This window comes from Patiria miniata, unplaced genomic scaffold (assembly GCF_015706575.1).
Source record: "Patiria miniata isolate m_02_andy unplaced genomic scaffold, ASM1570657v1 HiC_scaffold_25, whole genome shotgun sequence".
Lineage (NCBI taxonomy): Eukaryota > Metazoa > Echinodermata > Asteroidea > Valvatida > Asterinidae > Patiria > Patiria miniata.
In genome coordinates, this window is record NW_024037064.1 from 6,905,033 (window position 1) to 6,926,429 (window position 21,397).

General features: G+C 37.9%; 2 long non-coding RNA genes across 2 annotated transcripts; both read left to right on the top strand.

Moving 5' to 3' along the window:
* Positions 1-609: 609 nt before the first annotated feature.
* On the top strand, positions 610-2,309 carry LOC119733322. Its single transcript, XR_005271777.1, has 3 exons — positions 610-732; positions 885-973; positions 1,421-2,309. It is a non-coding gene; the product is annotated as an uncharacterized LOC119733322 (long non-coding RNA).
* Positions 2,310-6,121: 3,812 nt separating this feature from the next.
* Positions 6,122-7,196, top strand: LOC119732873. The gene is made up of 3 exons (XR_005271616.1): positions 6,122-6,244; positions 6,398-6,486; positions 7,139-7,196. It is a non-coding gene; the product is annotated as an uncharacterized LOC119732873 (long non-coding RNA).
* The last annotated feature ends 14,201 nt before the right edge of the window (positions 7,197-21,397 follow it).

Here is a 21,397-nt window from a genome sequence, read left to right on the forward strand (position 1 = left end):
AAGAACAACGCCGATTGCTTCACGAGACGAATTTCAAAGATTTTGGACGAATCGGAACGCTAACAGTTTGAATTTAACCATGCAATGTCGGCTGAAGGTTGAACAAAAGAACATATATTTAGGCAAATAGTACTACATTGTAGTAATAAAAAACACGCTGCAAAATAACACATAACCGGTGGATAGATTGATATCTGTTGAGTGCCGTGGCCGGCCTCGTGGTCTGGAGCATTGAATTCGTAACAATTCAATGTTGCTGCTGAAGACGTCAGAATGACGTCAAGATAATCTCATTAGATTTCATTACGGCTTCAAGTGAAAACAAACTTACCACAACAACTACCATGATCGTATGAGTTACGGTATGACGGTACCGTACGTCCTTATTCACAGAAAAGACAGCCGAAACCGTATTGCCGTATCTGCTTTGTCCAGTTTTACGTCTCTGCTTATCGCGAAATGCTGTGCTTTACCACATAATATTCCGTTCGCAGATCAATAATGAATAGGGTTGGACATATAAATGAAATGTACCTGTGGGAGTCCCGATATGATATGACACCGCCGTTGTGTATGGCGTGTTTGTCGTCAGGGATTTTTCTCTATGACACCGCTATTGCGTGCGGAGGGACTTTCCGTCAATGAGAAATTATTTTGCGTAGAGTGGACGATGAGAAACCATGCTGAAATGGGACGGAATAGTGGCATTTTTGGCGATTAATGTTCCAGGAAGTGAGTATATATTAAGCAAGGATTATATAGATCCATATCAGACAATCTGGCAGCTTCCTTTGATCGTTGTACTAGTAGTGTAAGCTTTGCAGACACGTGATGTACAAAATGAAGCTTTCTGCGTACATGTACATGTGTTTAACCATGTGTAGTTCTATGTGTTTTTCACACTGCAGAATGTACAGTCACCACTCCATGTACATGAGACATCAATGAACATTTAGGCTTGACTGACCCTGGGGTAAGGTTTTTGTATATATTTATTATTATTCTGAAGACAACTTACACTGTGTTGATGTCTAGAACCCAGATATGATTACATGTATCACGCTTTGTGTATATTTATGTAGTAAATAGGTACTACTTATTTTTCGTTTCAGTGTTTGTGTTTGGTTTTCTATATGACCTAGCATCATAATAAACAATGTGAAATGACTGATGGGTGTCAGACTCCATATTCATCCATGTTTAAGTATATTGACGGACCCCAACCCTAGAATAACAATAGAGTAGACCACCACATTATCCACATACCAAACACGCCTATTCTGTATTTTTAGAAATAATTGCTTTTTTGTGTGGATCCGCCAGTCAAAGTTGCGGTAAATTTCAATGTGATTTTTATTGAGACTCCATATTTTGTTTTCTATTTGATTTATTTGACGTGTTAAAATTGTCCCTCTTACAGTTTCTTTGAATGACATGGCGACCAACGAGCAGTATGCCAAAATTATTGTGAAAGCCATATTGCTTGTTATGCAAGCTGTGGGAATATTCGTCAGGCCGAGTTCAAAGGTGTTTGGGCGCGCTGCTAAGGAAGCAGCTGACGCGCTCCGAGGATCCTCAAAATTGCGGAAAGCGATGAAAGTCTTTGTCATAGCCTGGAATGGAAGTGATAGTAACTTCTCGAAAACTAAAGCACTTGTCGACCTCATCAAAGACACTAACGCCGCAGGCATCCTCATGACCATCATCAAGAACATATGTAGCGAGATGTCTTGGTATGAGTGGCTTCTCGCAGCAGCTCAAGTTACCGCCATGATTACAGCTGTTCTTGCTACCGGCAGGGCTGTTCTGATAGCTGAGATTGCCCTCGTTGTCATGTTGGCTACGGACTTAGCAATGGACATTGCTAATCTTTGACGTAACTTTTCGTGACACTCGGTTTCCCTATTCATCTCAGCTTATACAAGATTGTCAAGAACACGCTTCTTTAGACAGGCCTGGTGGTCAATTATAGAACATCTGATGAAGAAATTGCGAGCGAGTCAGTTTTCTAAAGTTTTCGATGTCCGAAATTTGTGTCCGTGGTTGTAGTTGGCTAATTGAGATGTATACATTAATATGTGGGTTTTTTTTGCTTAACTTCTATAAAATCAAGAAAACAATAGATTTATGATCTTTAAACGAAAAGGAAGAAGACAATGTTAGCTGGAAACGATAAATTGCTCAGTAGCGCCGTAGCCTATGTATGTTTAAATGTGTTTTGTTAGTGAAATAAATTTATTCTGAGACTTAAATACAAATTTATGTGTCACGTTACATTTACCAAAATATTCTGATATTTGCGATGTATAAAAAAGAGGTAGATTTAAAAAAAAAAAAAAAAAAAAAAAAAAAACAAGTACAGTTTCACAGTACTTTAGTTTGCTTCGCCCGTCTAATTGTTTAGATTTTTTTACTACATACTGAAAATCGCTCAGTGTCTTACATTACATATTTGCTATATATTGAAAATAAGTAGTTTGTTATGCAATAATTTTGTAGATTAAGAGTCACTGTAGATTTAAACATTGGTTTTAAAGAATTTTAACTCGTTTTTTTTTTCATTATTGCAAACTTCATGAAATAAGAGCTATAGCATAAAACAAATTGCTACGTTTCATTGGTAATTGAAACATAAAGCTACAAAATCGATTTCGCTAAATTCATGGGTAGTTTTCCCATTGGGATTGTGTATGCAAAACGACAGTTATAAATGAACTTGTATTGGTTTAAATTGGTGATAATGTGTAGTTGAAAACCTTGCATGTTTAAATTACGTGTTGGTGGAGTTTCCGGCAATTGGTCAAAACTTTGCAACAACATGAACTACAAAAAGCCAACATTGTATTAAACTACTGCGAAGGATTAATTGCTAATGTATGTTTACTTTTATGCATTATGCAATTGGATGTGAAGTTTTGTCGTGACCTATCGAAAAAGGTTTATCTAAGGCCCAATCTTGACAGGACAAGTGAATCAAGGTTCCTTAAAAAACGAAATGTCGAAAATAAAATGGCTTTAAATGAAGACTTTAGTGTAACTTTACATCCCTTAGTTGATTATATCTACATTACCAGAGCCGGAGGCGAGGGTAATTATCAGCACCCAGACTCTAAGTGGTCTTAAACAGCGTGATAAATACCGACTGAGCACATATTTATTCCCATTCATAAATACCTTTTTGGTAAAAAATATCAAATAATTCGTTCAAAAAATACCGATTTGTTCAACAAGTTCACTTCATGTTTTTTTAAACATCCCTCTAGCAAAATAATGGAGTGTTCAGCTGGCGAGTAAGATGTAAACAGCCCTTTTATGGAGATTGACGCGCGCGTGGCATGTTCTGAGCGATGTTGCGCAGAACGCACCTGGCGCGTTGCGTTTTGAATTTAGAACTATACAATTCTGACTCGCTGGTAGTATTGCGCATGCCTACGTGAGGATTGTGAACGTTCAACCAATGAAACGGTAAGAGGCACTGGATTTTTAGGGGTCTACATTTTATTGCGACACTGGAAAAGTGTTTAAGACAGACCAGCTAGCCATGTCTTTATCATCCGTTTAAGACCGGCCACGTGACGGGCTCTCGACCAAAAGGAATGGCTAAACTGTATGAGGTATTTATGAATGTCATTTTAGACGAAAAGCAATATACAAATTGAACTAATATTTCATTTTCTTCCGTCTTTTCACACGTTACAGCAACTTACCGCTTACTCATTTCTGGCAAAACAAAGTTTGAAAAATGTCATGTTTGAGTATCTGTGTTTCTTTCCTTTACGCTCATAATTTGTTTTCTTTTACTAAAGCGAATTTTATTTTTTTCATCGGAAAAAGGGAAAACACAGGTTGTTTTATTTTAAACATTAGATATTGAATTGTTATCATTTGCATTTGTAAGTACTCAGAAACATAGATCACTGTGATGGACATGTGTACTTTTTTCGGTGATCAAGAAAGGGGGACTGAAATATATATACATATGTATATCAAGAATCCTTGGATGACTGGATTTTTTTTTGCAATGGGAAACATTTAAATGATTTGATAATACAGGGTGATTAAACAAAAAGCAAACCCAAACCCAAAGAAATATATTTCATTTACAAAAAATGTGTAGAACCAAAACTAATTATGATAAGTCAATTTAATAAACTACTTTGAGATGAACAATTTCAGAAATTAAGGGTCATTTCGTTTAAATGATGATATAATTGAACGGATTGAGCAATTTCAGTATTTTTTTCATCTAAAAGTAGTTCATTAAATTGACTTACCACTCATAATTATTTTTAGTGCTAAATATTTTTTTTAAATATGAAATACATTTCTTTCGGTTTGGGTTCCGTTTTTTTTACTCACCCTGTATAAATTAAATTTGGATCAATCAATTTATGTTCTGTCAATCGTCAATCGTCAATTACATGCTTTGTATTTAGAGAGAAGGCAATACTTTTAAAAGGTTATACTTTTAGATATACTCATTATATAATGTAGTGCCTCCAGCATATCTTAGAACACGTTAAAAGTAAATGCAATACTAATTATTATAGCTATTTTACCTATAACTATTAATAAACTGCTGGTGTGGCGCTGTATGCAAGTTTAAATTTGGAGTTTCAGAGTGGGAGTATTGTTGGTGTTTTCGTCCATGTTTGAAGAAACAAAAACTTAGGTCAAACGAACAAAACAAGGTTTAGCACTACTTATATGTCCAATTTAATGTTTGATTATTTGGTTATGATTTTGTTATAATTTACATGGGCGTTGCCAGGATTTTTTCTTGAGGGGGGCAAAACATATTTTCCCCAAAAAATTCTTGTATTTCTCTCGATTTATCAGTTTTAGAGGGGGGCAGGGACATTTTGCCACCCCCCTCCCCCAACTCATTCAATTTACACCACTATGACTTTGCACCTCTTTTTCTTTTTCTTTCTCTTTTCTTTTCGTTTTTTCTCTTTTTTTTCTCTTTTTTTTTTTTTTTTTTGGCTTTTCCGGGGGGGGGGGGGGGGGGGGCAAGCGCCCCCCTTGCCCCCCCCCCCTCGCGACGCCCATGATAATTTAGTTGTAACGTCATCTACGGGTATTATTTGACCTTTTTCACAAAGTCAACCCAAACCTTAAGATTGAAATGAATTTTTTGCATAGCTTCCGAAAAAGAAAATAACACAACAGCAGCATCGGATGACAGGAGGGTAATCTGAACAAGTACATGTATAACGTCAAGTTTGAATTGCAGTCAAATGTAATCATGCATGCATGATAGATGCACATGCACATGTACAGTACATGTATAGCCTCGTCCTAGACTGTTGCACGGCGCGAACTGTTATATACACTATTGAAAATACTTCTCTATTTATTCCATGTTAAAAAAAAATAGTTCATTATAATATAAATTATTTTTTATTATTTTTCTACTATTTTACACGATAACAATTGATATATATTTATTCTAAAAATGGTAAACTATTCTGTTACCCCGGCGGCCGACGCGACCCGGCCGCGCCGGCCCCCGGCCCCTGGTTGGTTACGCGCGTACGCCGTCGCATCATGGCGCCCGGTACCGAAGCGTACAAAGGCCAGAACTTTTCTTAACTCATGGTTTTTATTTATATAATTTTACCGATACACCAAAAACAGCAAGTTGGCTTCATGCCTCATCTGTCCTGAAGCACACTGCAGGCCTTGGTCGACCATGCCTTCCTTAAATTTTCCTCGATCTGACAGTTTTGTTTTTATTTGCACAAAAACAAGAAACTATAAAAGAAAGACATAAAAAGTGAAACAAAATGTCACTCACGGTATACAAATATTGTGTGTAGCCTTGTTTTCCTTTGTTATCGTGTACTACTACCGGCTTAATGTCATTTTCGTTGCTGGGATTTAAAAAAAAAAAAAAAAAAGACCTACCTACCCTATTTTTTTCTGGCCCGTTACGCCAACATAACTTCTTTTTTTTAGGCCTAATGAATAAGGGTGAGGCATAGAGCTGTATAATAAAGAATTATACAGCTCTATGGGGTGAGGGCATATAAAAGAAATGTACCTGTGGGAGTCCCGATATGATATGACACCGCCGTTGTGTATGGTGTGTCTGTAGAGAGGGGTTTTTCTCTATGACACCGCTATTGCGTGCGGAGGGACTTTCCGTCAATGAGAAATTATTTTGCGTAGAGTGGACGATGGGAAACCATGCTGAAATGGGACGGAATAGTGGCATTTTGGGGGATTAGAGTTCCAGGAAGTGAGTATTTTATTAAGCAAGGATTATATAGATCCATATCAGACAATCTGGCAGCTTCCTTTGATCGTTGTACTAGTAGTGTAAGCTTTGCAGATTCGTGATGTACAAAATGAAGCTTTCTGCGTACATGTACATGTGTTTAATTATGTGTAGTTCTATGTGTTTTTCACACTGCAGAATGTACAGTCACCACTCCATGTACATGAGACATCAATGAACATTTAGGCTTGACTGACCCTGGGGTAAGGTTTTCTTATGTATTTATTATTATTATAATTTTCGTCTGGTGCGTTGCCGTGGAGAGCATTCTCGTTGTCTTGCTTTCCGCGACAACGCACCAGACGAAAATTGAACTCACTTGCGGTGCCTGAAAGCGATGTGGTACCCACATACATCGCGCGCGCAGATTTTTTTTTATGTCATTACGTGATGCATACATTTACATAATTGGCAAAACAAAATGGGAAAAAGACGTTGGAACTGGCGTATTTTTACGGACAAGCCACCGAAATCGTCAAGATTTTTCACTTTTTTTGTGGTCTGTTTCAAGTCGATCATTAGGCTTCGTGAATGACTGCTGAATGTATGAGGTATGTACATGAACTCTGGGGTGGGATATAAGAGGTGAAAATGAACAATTTTTGAGAGGCCATTTTTTTAGGGTCTCTTGCTACCACATTCTAACGAACAGGTTTTGCCTCCAGCGCTACATGTGAATGAATATGGAGCATGTCAGCTGGAGTTACTCAAGCTACTATTTTGAATATAAACAATTACATATTTTTGTGGATCCGCCAGTCACAGTTGCGGTAAATTTCAATTTGAATTTTTATTAAGACTCCATATTTTTTTCTATTTGATTTATTTGACGTGTTGAAATCGTCCCTCTTACAGTTTCTTTGAATGACATGGCAGCACAGAGCGATATAATCACCGAGGCGTGCAATGGGGCACTGGAAGAAATCCAGAAAAAAGCTCCTGCAGAGTACGCCAAACTGAATGCTAATCTTGATAAAAAGGCCAAACTCATTCAAGCTGCTAACACCGCAGCGACCGAATATGTGAAACTGGCCGAGGAGTTTGCTTACAAGCCACACGAGAACATTGCCGAACGACTTGCAAAACACCTGTCCGGAGAGAGAATCAAGCTGATTCAAGGGGGACTAAGCATTCCAACCTTCCGGATGGACATAACCAAGAGTGCTGGAAACTCTTTGGTGCAGTTCACCCGTGGTGGGGAGCAGTTTCTTCCCGCACGAGCACTGGCAACATCTGCTGACATCGACTGGGCGACCATCAAGCAGTATGCCAGTATTATTGTGGAAGCCGTAATGCTTGTTCAGTCAGCTGTGGGAATACCAGTCAGTCCGAGTTCAAAGGTGATGAAGCGCGCTGTTGAGGAAACAGTTGACGCGATCCGAGCATCCTCAAAATTGCAGAAAGCGTTGAAAGTCTTTATCAAAGCCTGGAATGAAAGTGGTAGTGCCTTCTCGAAAGCTAAAGCACTTTTTGTCCTCATCCAAGACATTAACGCCGCAGGCATCCTCTGGACCATCATCCAGATAGTATGCAGCGACATGTCTAATTGGTATGACTGGCTTCTCGCAGCAGCTACAGTTACCGCAATGTTTATAGCTGCTCTCGCTACCGACGGGGCTGCTCTGATAGCTGAGATTGCCCTCATTGTCCTTGACGCTGTGGGCTTCGCAAGGAAGATTGCTAACGTTGTCCAGCTTTCCGAAATTAAACAAAACCTGTAGGAAAGGCACTTTGCTAACGAGGAGCAAACGAACCTACAATCCTTGACATAACTTTTCGTGACACTCGGTTTCCCTATTCATCTCAGCTTATGAAAGATTGTCAAAAACACGTTTCTTAAGACAGGCCTGATGGCTCACATGAATTAAAGAGCATCTGATGAAGAAATTGCGAGCGAGTCAGTTTTCATAAGTTGTCGGTGTCCGAAAGTTGTGTCAATGGTTGTAGTTGGCTGTATACATTAAGTCGCTTTTTTTTTGCTTAACTTCTATAAAATCAAGAAAACAGAGGATTTATGATCTTTAATCGAAAAGGAGAAGACAATGTTAGCTGGAAACAATAAATTGCTCAGTAGCGCCGTAGCCTATGTATGTTTAAATGTATTTTGTTAGTGAAATAAATTTATTCTGAGACTTAAATACAAATTGATGTGTCATGTTACATTTGCCAAAATATTCTGATATTTGCGATGTATAAAAAAGAGGTAGATTTAAAAAAAAAAAAAAAAAGAAAAGCAAGTACAGTTTCACAGTACTTTAGTTTGCTTCGCCCGTCTAACTGTTTAGTTTTTTTTTACTACATACTGAAAATCGCTCAGTGTCTTACATTACATATTTGCTATATATTGAAAATAAGTAGTTTGTTATGCAATAATTTTGTAGATTAAGAGACACTGTAGTTTTAAACATTGGTTTTAAAGAATTTTAACTCGTTTTTTTTCATTTTTGCAAACTTCATGAAATATGAGCTATAGCATAAAACAAATTGCTACGTTTCATTGATAATTGAAACATAAAGCTACAAAATCGATTTCGCTAAATTCATGGGTAGTTTTCCCATTGGGATTGTTTATGCAAAACGACAGTTATAAATGAACTTGTATTGGTTTAAATTGGTGATAATGTGTAGTTGAAAACCTTGCATGTTTAAATTACGTGTTGGTGGAGTTTCCGGCAATTGGTCAAAACTTTGCAACAACATGAACTACAAAAAGCCAACATTGTATTAAACTACTGCGAAGGATTAATTGCTAATGTATGTTTACTTTTATGCATTATGCAATTGGATGTGAAGTTTTGTCGTGACCTATCGAAAAAGGTTTATCTAAGGCCAAATCTTGACAGGACAAGTGAATCAAGGTTCTTTGAAAAACGAAATGTTGAAAATAAATTAGCTTTAAATTAAGACTTTAGTGTAACTTTACATCCCTTAGTTGCTTATGCTTATATCCACATAGCTTTACATTTTAGCAAATATTTCATACTTTTCTCAAAACTATAATGTCATTTTAGACGCAAATCAATATACAAATTGAACTAATGTTTCATTTTCTACCCGTCTTTTCACACGTGTGATTTTACAGCAACTTACCGCTTACTCATTTCTGGCAAAACAAAGTTTGAAAAATGTCATGTTTGAGTATATGTGTTTCTTTCCTTCAAGCTCATAATTTGTTTTCTTTTACTTAAGCGAATTTTATGTTTTTCATCGGAAAAAGGGAAAACACAGGTTGGTTTATTTTAAACATTAGATATTGAATTGTTATCATTTGCATTTGTAAGTACTCAGAAACATAGATCACTGTGATGGACATGTGTACTTTTTCGGTGATTAAGAAAGGGGGACTGAAATATATATATATGTATATCAAGAATCCTTGGATGACTGGAATTGTTTTCCAATGGGAAACATTAAATGACTTGATAATACAAGGTGATTCACAAAAAAAAGCGAAACCCAAACCCAAAGAAATATATTTCATTTAAAAAAAAATGTGTAGAACCAAAACTAATTATGATAAGTCAATTTAATAAACTACTTTGAGATGAAAAATTTCAGAATTTAGGGTCATTTCGTTTAAATGGTGATATAATTGAACGGATTGAGCAATTTCAGTATTTTTTTCATCTAAAAGTAGTTCATTAAATTGACTTACCATTCATAACTATTTTTGGTGCTAAATATTTGTTTGAAATATGAAATATATTTCTTTCGGTTTGGGTTCCGTTTTTTTTTACTCACCCTATATAAATTAAATTTGGATAAATCAATTTATGTTCTGTCAATCGTCAATCGTCAATTACATGCTTTGTATTTAGAAAGAAGGCAATACTTTTGGAAGGTTATACTTTTAGATATACTCATTATATAATGTGCCTTCAGCATATTTTAGAACAGGTTAAAAGTAAATGCAAAACTAATTATTATAGCTATTTTACCTATAACTATTAATAAATTGCTGGTGTGGCGCTGTATGCAAGTTTAAATTTGGAGTTTCAGAGTGGGAGTATTGTTGGTGTTTTCGTCCATGTTTGAAGAAACAAAAACTTAGGTCAGACGAAACAAAACAAGGTTTTAGCACTACTTATAGGTCCAATTTAATGTTTGATTATTTGGTTATGATTTTGTTATAATTTACATGGGCGTCGCCAGGATTTTTTCTAGAGGGGGGCAAAACATATTCCCCCCCCCAAAAAAAAATTCTTGTATTTCTCTCGATTTATCAGTTTTAGAGGGGGGCAGCGACATTTTGCCCCCCCCCCCGAACTCATTAAATTTACACCATTATGACTTCGCGCCTCTTTTTCTTTTTTTTGCTTTTCAAGGGGGGAAAGTGCCCCCCCCCCTTGCCCTCCCCCCTTGCCCCTCCCCCCCCACCCCCCTCGCGACGCCCATGATAATTTAGTTGAAACATCATCTACGGGTATTATTTTACCTTTTCACAAAGTCAACCGAAACCTTCAGACTGAAATTATTTTTTTTGCAAAGCTTCCGAAAAAAGAAAATAACACAACAGCTACATCATTTGATTTATGCGATTGATTTTTTTCTGGCGTTCAACAGCTGCCACTTCATTGGTTTTCACTAGTTCAGTTGATTCACTTTTCACTTGATTCACATCGGTACTTTTCACTTGATTCAGATCATTCACGTAAAAACTGGGAAATAAACATAAAGGGATATAATAAGCACATGTATAAAGTGCATCTACATGTACATGTACATGTAAAGTGGACATGTGGAATACATGTAGTTAACATGTGGGATAATTGGACATGTGGAATACATGTAATTAACATGTGGGATAATTGGACATGTTGCTCCCAAAAACAAGTTATGATATAACCCCAAATAAATCCCAGGTTTATAATAAACAAGAAGAGGATTTATCACACTATAAAACCCATAATTATACCCAGATTTAAATCCATTATTCACCAGGGGCATAAAACATAAATTACTACATGAGGCGCAGTGAACATGTGTTGATGATATATCGCTACACAAACCTATTCATATAAACTGATTTATCGAGCGATTAATGAACCTCAAAAACATTACAAATAACATTATTCAACGACTCAAAATTACCTCACAATAATTCTATGAACTATAGAATATATAGTAATCAAATTACCTCTGTCCCTAGGTCGAGTTTTGGGGGGAGAACTTCAATTGTTTGGAGTCAAAATTCACTAACGATTCACAAAATGTGATCAGACGAAGATATGTACGGCGCGCAGAACAGCGCCACCATGCGGCAAGAATTTACAAGGCGCAACTGCCGTCACAGGGAGATTTTGACACAAATGAGATTTAACACTTGTTTGCAGGAACGTGGATGGTAACACCCCATTTGCATCCATGCCTAGTCAAGAGACTGGTGGCTAAATTCTCCTGAGAAAAAACGAAAGGTTTACTTTTCTGAACACTCTTCCCCCAACCCCTGTCAGTCAACTCCCCAAGTTTTCTTCTATTAGTCAACTTGCCCAAAAGAGGGCACTATCACTTTTTTAATTGGGAGTACAATCAAAATTTAATATAGTTTGGACAAGTATATCTACATGTACATATCTACTAACTTTACTTGGATTTGAAAATTAGAAAATCGATGGAATGTACGATCTCAATACATTAGAAATGCATAGCAGGCTTATTAAGGCGTAATTTACTTTTATGTTTACCCCCAAAGCCTTTGTTATAGCGCCCTCTTGCATTCAAAATTATGGAGCATTTAATTTGATAGTCAATTCCTCTTCCTGCCATTGAGGCAGCATGTTGAAACAAACCCCAGTATCTGACTTTCATAATGTCTACATAATATGTGTGCATGTAGTGTACATACATGTACTTTGTACACATGACAATGGGGTTACACACAAAACGGATGGTAAAAAAAACAGATCACACGTTTGTTAAAAAAATGGCAAAATATAATACAAAACTGTGGAAGGTTAACACAACGTGTTTATTTACTTCATTTACGTAATCCCGTTCAAGTTGATACATTGCCCTAGTTAGTTTTAAAACATTAAATGTAAACGTTGCCAGGCGTTGTGTAACGATTCACTACTTATTGGGTAAAGCCCATGTCATTGGATCCCAGAGCGCGCATGCCAAATCATCGTGCATTTCATGAACAGCTCCAAGTGAAAGGGTCTATTTTCCACTCACAGTCAGCGTTTGATCTTTACAGTTTGAGATTTGGATTTGGAAACTCACTTGGATTCGGAAACTCGCGTACATGAAAATGAAAGTGACTTTTTGTTGACTGTTAAGAGTTTGAAGAATTATTAACTGATAGAAGATATAAGCTACAATTGCTTAGTTTGTTTTACAAACATTGTATGAGGTAAACCAGTAAAACAAAAAGGAGTAATAGGCAGGGTGCTTTGAGACAGTATGGGGAGTGGACTAAAGAAAATGAAAGCAGGACTTACCAGTCGGTAGTCAAGCACTTGCTGCTGTCTCTGCTTAGCATCATTGACCTCATTGGATGAGAAGGCTTCTCTCAAAGTCTGCTGAGCGATGAGTGAGTCAATCTCAAGGATGGAAGACAGACGGGTCAAACGACGGATGAACTCAGCCTGGTACGTCGTCATGTGAACTATGACCAAAATAAAATAAAAATTAAATATATATGAACACTGAGAAGATATCTACAAATCCTTAAAGGAGAACCAGTGCAGTGGTGCATTCCTCATTTTCCACATCTTTGACCTGGGTTCGAATCCCGCCAATGCCTTTAAAGATTGCTTAAGATGCGTAAATGCCCAGTGCAAATCTTCCATTGTTGTCTAAAAACTGGCGGCATATTTTTGTTAAGACTCAGCCCAGCGATAGGCACTGTATACTGTACAATAAAACACTATTATTTACATTCTGTAGGGGGTTTACAATTGTGCCTCGAGCCACATTTGTATCGTTTTGGCCTACTGTTCATCAAAGCTCCTTCTCTCTGAAGTCCATATTTCTGGACATCATCACTGAGGTTTTACTGGACCAGTATCATCTCAACTGGAGCGAGTACCTGTGCAACACAATGCTATTACTTCAGCCCAAATTTGACGATCACCTGTTTTTAGAAGAAAACAAATCGCAGAAAGTTTTATCTTACCACAGCTCAAAGATTAAGTGTTGTAGGTCTGTTATATGTCAATTTGTGGAGAACAATGAACAATCCTTATAATTCGTTCAGCATTTGTTCTTTTCGTTTACTTGTGTTAAGAATTTCTCGGGGAAGTCGTAATCTCTCAAAAGTCGTGGTCAATGACCAGAACGCGCATGCGTCAGTTGGTAACGTACGTGGTTCTCTTCTCTTTAAAAAAATCCTCTTAAGTCGTGAAGCAGAAGGGAAGAAAAGGAAAATGTATTTCATCGATAAGAAGGACTTCATTGAATATAATTTAGTAAGTGGGTCAGGGGCACAGACGACTACAGGCTGGCCTTTTAGTAGCAGCCGAAAAGAGGCTCAGAAGAACTTGGCTCACAAGTGACAATCAGTGAGTGAGACAGTGGGTCAAGGGCACAGAAGACTACAGACTGGCCCTCTAGTAGCATCCAAAAAAAGGCTCAGAAAAACTTGGCTCACAAATGACAATCAGTCAGTCAGTTAGTGGGTCAGGGGCACAGAAGACTACAGGCTGGCCCTCTAGTATCAGCCAAAAAGAGGCTCAGAAAACCTTGGCTCACAAGTGACAATCAGTGAGTCAGTCAGTGGGTCAGGGGCACAGACGACGACAGGCTGGCCCTCTAGTATCAGCCAAAAAGAGGCTCAGAAAACCCTGGTACACAAGTGACAATCAGTAAGTCAGTCAATGGGTCAGGGGCACAGACGACTATAGACTGGCCCTCTAGCAGCAGCTGCCAAAACGAGGCTCAGAAAAACTTGGCTCACAAGTGACAATCAGTGAGTAAGGGGCACAGACGAGTACAGGCTGGCCCTCTAGTAGCAGCCAAAACGAGTCTCAGAAAAACTTGGCTCAAAAGTGACAATCAGTGAGTCAGTCAGTGGGTCAAGGGCACAGAAGACTACAGACTGGCCCTCTCGTAGCAGCCAAAAAAAGGCTCAGAAAAACTTGGCTCACAAATGACAATCAGTCAGTCAGTTAGTGGGTCAGGGGCACAGAAGACTACAGGCTGGCCCTCTAGTATCAGCCAAAAAAAGGCTCAGAAAACCCTGGTACACAAGTGACAATCAGTGAGTCAGTCAGTGGGTCAGGGGCACAGACGACTATAGACTGGCCCTCTAGTAGCAGCCAAAAAGAGGCTCAGAAAAACTTGGCTCAAAAGTGACAATCAGTGAGTCAGTCAGTGGGTCAGGGGCACAGACGACTACAGGCTGGCCCTCTAGTAGCAGCCAAAAAGAGGCTCAGAAAACCTTGGCTTACAAGTGACAATCAGTAAGTCATTTAGTTGGTCTTGGTTCACAAGTGACAGTCAATATGTGACAGTCAATGAGAGTGTTAAATTTGAAAACGTGTGGCTAAACGTTTTTGAACAGTTTCCAACCATTGTAAAACTTGTAAGGAGAAGAAGACAGCTGCTATAGCAAAATGCCTACTTAAATTTGGTGTCAGATTAATTAGTCAGATATCCACGTAAAACAAAGCCTCAAACAAGCCTTGTAGCTGCTTGTAAACTGAACAATTCGATTTTCAGGAAAACAAAATGTAAACTTTCCATTTACATCATGAACGGAATGTTAGGAGTTCAGCTAGCGTTACCAGTTTTTTTAATGTTTCTAAGCCGAGTTAAGACACAAGAGCAAGTTTGAGAACACTAGGGCATGGAAGCTTGTCTTGTAGATGGTCTGTCAGGGATAAGCACACTGGGAGAGGGGGATTGGCAATTCCTTAGCGGGGGTCATACACCACTGATCGTGGTATCGTGCGAGCAAAATCGTAAAATGTCATCAAGACAATCACGTCTGAGTTTATTGTCTGCAGGGCCCAGATTGGACAATAGCTCTGTTGCAAAAAAAAATGTTTCTCTGTCACATCAACTTTTCATCATTACTCCGAATGATAACCAACGTGAGAAGTTGAAGCATCATGCACTGTGCCTTCACCTGGGCTGATATCCAACATTGCCCCAGAACTGAAAGTTATGGTTCATCAAAAAAAACAAATATGATGCTTGTACGGTACTTTCTTGGAAAGAATGTTGCATCCTGATGCCATTTTTTCATTGTATATAATCTCATTGAAGGTCAGTCATTGCAAAAATGTTGAAAAGACATGAATCTGGGACTGAGAAACTGTGCCAATTTTGTTAAAAAATACTTTGAAAATGCAATCAACTCTCCATGGACTTTGTACACGACCCAAAAAGTGGTATAAGGATACTACATGTACATGTGTGCATTCTTTCAACTTTCTTGAGGTGATGTTTGGAATTGTGTTTAAAATAAATTGTGTTTTGTTTTTATTCCTTTATTTTTTTTTGCAAAGTACTCGTTTTTTGGGGTAGGTTTACATGACAACAGTCAACTTGATCTTTTGTCAGTCACCAAACACAATTTGGATTATAACAAATTGAAATATAAATATATTTGAAAGTGTGACAGTATAAACAGCAAACTTTGAGGTGTAGTCCACTAACTATTAAATTAAAATTAGGACCATTTGTACGTGTACTTTTACAGTGCCACTGAAGTACAGTGTACCGGTATGTGTGGATACTAAATGTTGAATCACACACAATAATAGCACTCGTACTTGAATGAAATTCAACATCAGGCTGTTACAATATATACCGGTACATGTATACATGTACATGTATTACACGCACATTACATGTTTATTCAATTGTGATATGGGTCAGAAAAGTCTGACCCAAGTAAACACAACTAGATGTAGATGCCAGATGACTGTATATGCCAACCTTAACTTAAGTAAATGTCAGCTCCGGATTGTTATTCATTTCCGGGAACAACACTTCTTCCATAATTTTGGCTTTTGAGTTAAAAATTCAAGTTAAACTTTTAGCGAAAATATACAATAAAGTAAATCAAAAAAAAATAAGAGAAGAGGGCCTTACTTTGGATCCTGGCAGGACCTTTCTCACTGAGGCCAAAAACTATTAATGTTAATAATAATAACAATAATTAAAACATTTAAATAAAATAAAATATGTTTGTATGTCTTATCAACAGAGAAAAATATACAAAATATTGTAAGAATTCTATTTATTTAGCATAGCTCTTATTTCCTATTTCTGTTTATTGGATGACGCGATTCTGTTCTTGTATGTCCCTGTCTCAAATCAGTTCTTGCTTGTGATCAAAACTCAAGTGCTTACACTTCTACATTTTGCTGGCAAAGCGATAACCTTGCCATCTGGAAGGCATTGCACTCAGGGGGTTGAATGTTTTACAGAGCAGTGGGTGAGGGGATCAGACTTGAAATTATCCATCATTGAATTCCTCATTTGTCTGGAGGATTTGTCTGATAGATCATCAGCCGATTTCACGAAACAGTGCGTAACTTGCGCGGTGTGTAGGACTAACGCAACCAATTTATTGCACAGCTGCGCGCAATAAACTTACGATCGATTTCACGAAACTTGGCGTAGCTGCGTAACGTTTTAAATGATTAATCTAAACATCTTGGACAAGGATACGAACAGCATTTACAATGGCTATTTGTGTATGATTTTGTTTGTTCATGAAACAGTTCTTCAATCACCTCCGCCCGCCATTTTGAACAGATTTTTGTCTGACTTTCTTCGAAATCTTGCGACAATTCTAAATAGAATTTCACGAGTAGAAAAGCAATTCTTTACTACAGACAAGCTGTAACAGGCTTCACGATAATCACAATTCCCAGTCACACATTATGTTGCATGGCATTTTGGTTGGTTATCAATTTTGTGCGCTTGGCAAATTTCCCTGCTTAGCAGCTTATGAAGTTGGCCCAAGATTGCCATTAAAAGAGACCGTGACATGACTTTTCACTAATTTTGGTGCGGGTTTCCATTCCTCTGAAATGCATGAAAGCAACGAGACAACCCTTTATTGGTCGTCACAGTCAAGATCTTGGATGGATAAAAGTACGTTTTTATCCTTGAGGCTAGAACATTCTCCACAAGTTATCAGCAGTTCATGCTGGATTATGTTTCAGTGATACCGAGAGACGATATAAAAGTTTATCAAGAAAGCAGTGATTTGGTATACATGTAGCTCATGCTGATGTATATTTGTCAGAGTTTAAAGGCGAATAGGATCATTTGCATTGATCCCAGAAGTACGCGTAACCTATCAAATTATTATCAAAAAACTTATTTTAATTAAATATCGTACTGGTACTAAACACCCCGTGAAATTATTCCGTCCAGCATGCTATTTTATAAATTAAAAAAGAAATGAAGGTGATGTCCAACAATCAGTCAAGTGACTGATCTGTGGGATTAAGTGTGCTAAATATTGACAAAATCACGTTTCGTGATCCACAGTTTGTGCATGGCTTCTCACTGTATTCTCCACTCAGTAGTCTCCACTGCGAGCTTAAACTTCAACAGGTTCGATTTTGAACATTCTTCTTTGGATTTTGAGTGTTGCTATTATTGAAAACGAACATAATGAATGAAAAGCAAATGATCCTGTAGATATGCCTTTAAGAAGATAATCTTGATGCATTTACAAGAATTTTAAAGTACATGCACATAGTACATGCACATTGAGGTCATCAAATGTGTTTATATTAATATGTGTGCCTGCTTGTCTTCTCATTATGTTGATATCAGTCCAGCACTCGGCACTTGTAACCCCTCCCTTGCTTTCCACTGAGTGTTTGGGTCAAAGCTTATCATTCGGAAAGTATTGCGCGTGGGTTACAAGCAACAAAGTGGCCAAGTTTAAAGATTCTGTCAGAGGTATTGAAACTTTGAAGACAAGCAAATTGAAAAGAGTTTGGTTTATTATATCTTCAAATCAAACAAAATAAACCAAAGCAAATAAGTAAAACAGCTGAGGTAGTGATTTCAAACAGATTAATTTCAGACAGAGAAATCTGAAAAGAAATTATAGTTTATGGCACAAGAAAATTTACAAGACGTTTATCTGTACTTCTATTTTTCTAACAACAAATCTTTTTTTTTAATTCAAAATTTGCAACCTTAAACATTGGATATCACAGATCAATCTAAAAAGCCCAGGGTGACATATCTGTATCTGGTTCACCGACCTTGTCTCAACAAATCGACCTTCAATCTTTCTCCTCGCATCCTAAGATTCCCCCCAACCTGTCTCCTTCTGGGTCCCTCCTTGTACCATACCAAAATCGTCATCTCGAGTTTCTTCATTTGTTGTTTTGTCTTCCGGCAATAAAGTTCTTTACGGAGACTGATCTAGTTCCAGCCTTGCAGCTCAACAGGGTTCTCACTCGCAAGCAAATTCTTTTCCTTCTAAGGTCATGCTGTGTATGAAGAAGTTACTTGTGAATATTTTACACTGATCACATGCGGTCCTTCAGCCACATGTATATTTGCTCCTAAGGAATTATATTACCTTTTCAGATTCGACAGTAAAACTTATTTTAAAATTCTTTTGGCAGTATTTTAAATTCGATTGAATCACAACATAATAAGAGTTGAAAATGTTATGGCATCAGTGGTATTTTGTTTCTGTCAGAACGTTGCAAGTCAAGTTAATTGGAAACCAAATAGACAATAATGTGAAATGTTAAACCATAAAGGAATCATGTACATTATGTTTGCACTATACCCAAGGCCTTCCTGCATCGGCATTGCATCACAAAACAAAGGGTAGGCCATCAGAATAAGTAATAATGCAGTACACTGTGTCAAATACAAACTCTGCCAAAATTCCATGATGCCTGAAAAAGACTGGACCCGCATTTAAAGCAGTGCAACTCATTACCCTGTAAATAACCGCTCTGTCATCAGAACGTGAACGCGAACTTGAATTGAAATTGATCACCAAATATATCCCACACACTGTGTTTCCATGGCTTGTTAACCAAATTTCAGATTTTCAAATTCTTCTAGTTTTTTTCACTGACAAAGACAAACTCTCGGGGGAAGTACCGAAACCAATACAAGTTAGGTCCCACAAGCTGAAACAAATCATTGCCATGCTTTTGCTACTTGGTTGAAGTTGGCCGTAGAGTAGCCCCATGAGGCTACATTAATGGATAATGTCCACTGATTGAAATGCTCGGTCGGGTCTGGGAACATTACCATTTTCACCTCAGTTATCCTGAATAATGACAATATGAAAAGCTATTGGCTGAACAACCCTAAACCCTAGCGCATTTTTTTGAGAAATCTGTTTTAACTCTTAGCATATGCTGAGGCCGAGATACGTACCCGGTACATGTATTGGCTTGCAAGTTGCAAGGGTGCCTAGTGGGGACGGTGGTCTGACATCTTCCCAAAGTTTAATTCCACATTTGATTTAATTCCGTCAAATTAGGGAATTTAGTAATTCTGTAGTGAAAGAGTAAATGGGGACTTTTAGTGTAAATAAACATGCTAATACTTTCAACTTCCCTGAAAGTACAGCAAACGGTATTCAACAATAGCCATTATTGATGGAAGTACAGAGGACAGGTCACAACTTGACGAAACAGTCAAGCTGACTCTCAATTTATCTCAGGCTGAAGGAATATTTTAATGATCTGTAGTCACTGGAAACCCAAAACCTGTTTTATTTCTAAGTTCCTTAATATATAGGATGCGGCTCGTTGTCACACTTAAGCGTATCCTAATTCCTTATGAGTTGATAGATGAAAAGTTTTGTCCAGATTCTCTTCGAGTGGTATTTATAGACAACTATGCTGCAATATATCACATCGGTCCCAGTCGAGACTCTTGAACATCTGAACTTCAAGAGACTCTTGAAGTTCAGATGCAGAAACTTCAAGAGTCTTGGAATGAAATGTCTCTGCTTGAATGCCAGGCATCTACCGTTGACGAGGAATGCCCTGGGTTCGTTTTCAAAGCTCACCCGAGAATTGGATTGAATAAGTCGCCTCTAGAATATTCCTGAGATGTAAATATATCCCGAGGAGCATCTAATGAAAAGATAGGCACTGGACTCTGCACATGAGTAGCTTATGTCTTGAAGATTGTTTGTCTAAGGTGTCTAATCATTGATGACTGGATGCGAGATGTGATAGTGGGGAAGGCTCCAACGTTCTTATTGATTTCTGAATTTATTGCGCCCGCTGTCGGTCTTACATTGCCATTCGGATATATCGTCTGAATAAACCACCCCCCCCCCCCCACCCCACCCACCACCACCACACCGAAAAATAAAAATGATAAAATACTGTTGAAAAATGTGCTCTTTTCAGACGATATATCCGAATGGCAATAAAAGACAGACAGCGGGCGCAATAAATTCGCGAGCGATTAGGGTTTCAAAAAATTATTCGTGAGTCATTGCATAGAAAGTGACCCCATCATTTTTTGTAGAAAACGCGACCGTCTGGTTTAAAAATCGTTGGAATCGTGCAAATTTAGCAGAGGATCATCTCCCTAGCTTTTGGCATTATCTCAGAGCAGATTTGATAAAATTAGGGTCCAAAAATGAGTCCCATTTCCACGAGCAAATGCAGGGATGCCATTGGTGATGTTGGCAGCATGCATGCTCAAGCCTCGTTACCAGCACCCTTTCCCCAAAAATGGTTCGGCCAGCTTTCTATGCAAAAGCCTCATTGGCCCATGGTTTTGTGCGTAAATCTTATCAGTCGGACGATCACACTCAATTGTCATCGGCAAAACCGCAAAGGCCATCATAAAGAATAAGTTAACCGGACCATTTTTTCCAAGAGTGTGATTCTAATGATGACTGATGACGAATGGTGCAGGACTATCCGCGCCTTCAGATGTTCACCGCTTACTTCAAACTGTTTTTAAGCGGTGGAATGTGGGAGGTCTTATGGCATGGCGGATATTCTATGTTTTCCATGGACGTTAACAATACATTAAAAACAAAATAAAAATGACAGAAAAAGGTGAACAGATATTGATGTATTACCCTCATTTTGAAGAAAATATTCAAAGCTGAGGATAGTTCAATCAAGGCCACGGATCTTGTGAAATGCTAAGCTCTGCAAAATGTCAGAGTTCGAACAATTTTCATGAGTG